Genomic DNA, 3,426 nt, shown 5'->3' with positions numbered 1-3,426 from the left:
TATATATATATATATATATATATATATATAATGGAATATTACTCAGCCATAAAAAGGAATGAAATAATGTCATTCACAGCAACACGGATGGACCTAGAGATTATCATACTAATCAAAGTAAATCAGAAAGAGAAAGACAAATACCATATGATGTCTCTTATATGTGGAATCTAAAATACAACACAAATGAGCATATCTACAAAACAAAAACAGACTCACAGACATAGAGAACAGACTTGTGGCTGCCAAGGGTGGGGGTGGGAGGCACTGGGAGTCTGGGATGAGCAGATGCAAACTATTATATATAGGATGGATAAACGACAAGGTCCTACTGTATAGCACAGGGAACTATATTCAATATCCTGGGATAAACCATAATGAAAAAGAATATGAAAAGAATATATAAATGTATAACTGAGTCACTTTGCTATACAGCAGAAATTAGATACAACATTGTAAATCAACTATATTTCAGTAAAATTTTTTTAAATGACTAGTTTTCTACCATTGTCTCAAAAGTAATTTTTAAAAACCTTTCCAAAAGCATACATAAAATTTAATAATTTATGTATATGACTTTTATCAATATCTCAAGCAATTAATTGAGGTAAAATCTGAGGAAGATCCTTAGGAGAGACTAATTCTTATAGCTGTCTCTTTCCCCCTCCTTGCATTCCTGATTGGTGGGGTTTCCCTGGGAACTCACAAAACTGTTATTAAATCAACCAAAGCGAGCTGGACAGCAAAGAGTGACGAGAGTGGCACCTGTCACAAGTAAGAAAGGAATGCCCACTACTGGTTGTATCCCTTCCCTATTCTCAAATACAGCAACATGTCACCATCATAATGTCCTTCTATGTCCAATCTTACTAAAATAAACCAAAACCCAAAGGGCACGGGGAAATCACATGCTTATGAACAGACAGAGGAACTTTCTCCCTGTTTTAGAAAGTGAGGTCCATGAGCTCGGACCTTTTCGGACTGGTTCACGACCATATTCCCAGCATCTAGAACAGGCATCATTATGATTTTTGAGAACCACTGTTTTTAATTCTGTACATTCAAACTGCAGAAAGTAACACCAGCTTTTGGGTTCTAAAAATTATCCACCATAAGATGTCTAATAAGAATATATGATAGGCAGGAGGACACACAATCTCCACAAAATCGAGGATCAATTCTTTTCCCCTTATCTGTGGCTAGCAGGTATAAACTTTACCAGCCCTTTGGGGAGCACACTTTGGTTACAGTACATTTTCAGAAAACGGATCTAGTACTTAAAGTTAACTTCATTCTCCATAATGATCCTTTTACCTGAGTATTTAAAGACGTATCATGTCAAAAGTACAATCAGTGAGGTCTGCCTCCTCTACCTGATTTAAAACTGTGAGTCTTTCTCTTTCCTGTGCTCCTAACCCTCCTTAACCTGTTCTATTTCTCAATAGCACTTTTGACATTCTAACACACCCCACATCTTATTTATTATCATGATTGGCTTCTTTGCTTGCCTCCTGCAGCCCCCAACTAGAGTATCAGTGCCACAGGGGTATTTTTAAAGACAGAGTTATTTCCTTTGTTCACTAATGTTCCCATATGCTTAGCTAAACTCATGTCTGGCACAGAGCTGATGTTCAATAAATATTTGTTCAATGAATAAATGTTATTTTTCATTAGATAAGCCCTTCTACCATGCTGACATTTATTACTGGAAATATAAAAACATAAATGCAAAACTGAGTAAAAATTATACGCAACTTTTGGGCTTCCCTGGTGGCGCAGTGGTTGAGAGTCCGCCTGCCGATGCAGGGGACACAGGTTCGTGCCCCGGTCCGGGGGGCATCCCACATGCCGCGGAGCGGCTAGGCCCGTGAGCCATGGCCACTGAGCCTGCGCGTCTGGAGCCTGTGCTCCGCAACGGGAGAGGCCACAACAGTGAGAGGCCTGCGTACCGCAAAAAAAAAAAATAATAATATGCAACTTTGGTCTGTTTTTGATAGTCACATCAGGGAGTGTTTTACAGGAAATATCACAAATCTTTGCCATAGCAGTTATACATGTAGGCAAATAGTCTTAGAGTTTTAGCCAGGTTTTCTGAAAAATGTTTCATCATGGGATTTATCTGCATCCAGTTTGAGTTTGGTCTATGATACCCTTTGTTTCAGCTCAGAATGCTTTTGTAAGCAGGTAATGAGAGAAGAGCCACTGTTAGGAGGATTAAACCATAAGGACACTTATTGTTTAGTAAGCAAGAAAAAGTAGGCAGTCCCATAATTCAACAATGTTATTAAAGACCCAGGTTCTTTCCAACTTTCTGCTTCCCCATGAACTTGTTGGTTTTTTTACCTTAATGTTTGTTGCCTCATGGTTGCAAGACGGCTACCATAGCATACGGCATCACACCTGCGTTCAAAACAGAAAAAAAGAGGAAGATGCCATAGCATTAAGTTCTCTGGTATCTGTCTCTTTTATCAGGAAAGCAAAAGGAGTGCCAGAAGACACAGCAGAGATTCATTGGCCAGAACTAGGTCACATGGCCAACCCCAGAGATTAAAAAGCCAGGAAAAGCAAAGATCTGGCAAGGAACAGGATTGCCTGACAATGGTTCTCTACCCTAGTGAGAGATTTTTTTAAATGCTAATGACCCACTTCAAACCAATTAAATCAGAATTGTGGAGGCGGAGCAGGAATCTGTATTTTTTTCTTTTAAGAATTTTTTTTCTTTTTTTTTTATGCCATTCTCTCCAGTTCTGTCATTTAAAAAATTTTTTATTTTATATTGGAGTATAGTTGATTAACAATGTTGTGTTTGTTTCAGGTGTACAGCAAAGTAATTCAGTTATACATATACATGTATCTATTCTTTTTCAAATGGGAATCTGTATTTTTAAAAGCAAAACAGGTGGGACTTCCCTGGTGGTCCAGTGGCTAAGACTCCTGGCTCCCAATGCAGGGGGCCCGAGTTTGATCCCTGGTCAGGGAACTAGATCCTGCATGCTGCAATTGAAAAGATCCTGCGTGCTGCCACTAAGACCCGGCACAGCCAAATAAATAAATAAGTAAATAAATATTTTTTAAAAAAAGAAAAAGCAACAGAGGTGATTGTCACGTGCAGGCAGGGTTGAGAACCACAGACTGGACCATTCAAGAGTCATTGCTAGGATTAGCCACATCCATTGTCATCCCGAATGAAATCTGGCTTTTGTAAAAAAGGGGATGGGTTAGGAAAGCAAATGGTATCAGCCACATCCATTAACTTAATGTTATTACCACAATTCTATTTAAAAAGACTCACTCTGCTGTTCGTTCTTGCATTCAGTCAGAAGACATTTATTAAGTACCCTCTAAGTGTAAGGCGCTGAGGACAAAAGATGAATAAGTTCTTAACTTAGAAACTAATGAGGGAGATAAACATGAAGAAAAAAAAAA

This window comes from Neophocaena asiaeorientalis, unplaced genomic scaffold (genome assembly GCF_003031525.2).
Source record: "Neophocaena asiaeorientalis asiaeorientalis breed wild unplaced genomic scaffold, Neophocaena_asiaeorientalis_V1.1 scaffold171, whole genome shotgun sequence".
NCBI classification, from domain to species: domain Eukaryota; kingdom Metazoa; phylum Chordata; class Mammalia; order Artiodactyla; family Phocoenidae; genus Neophocaena; species Neophocaena asiaeorientalis.
Note: the sequence above shows the minus strand (reverse complement) of the source record.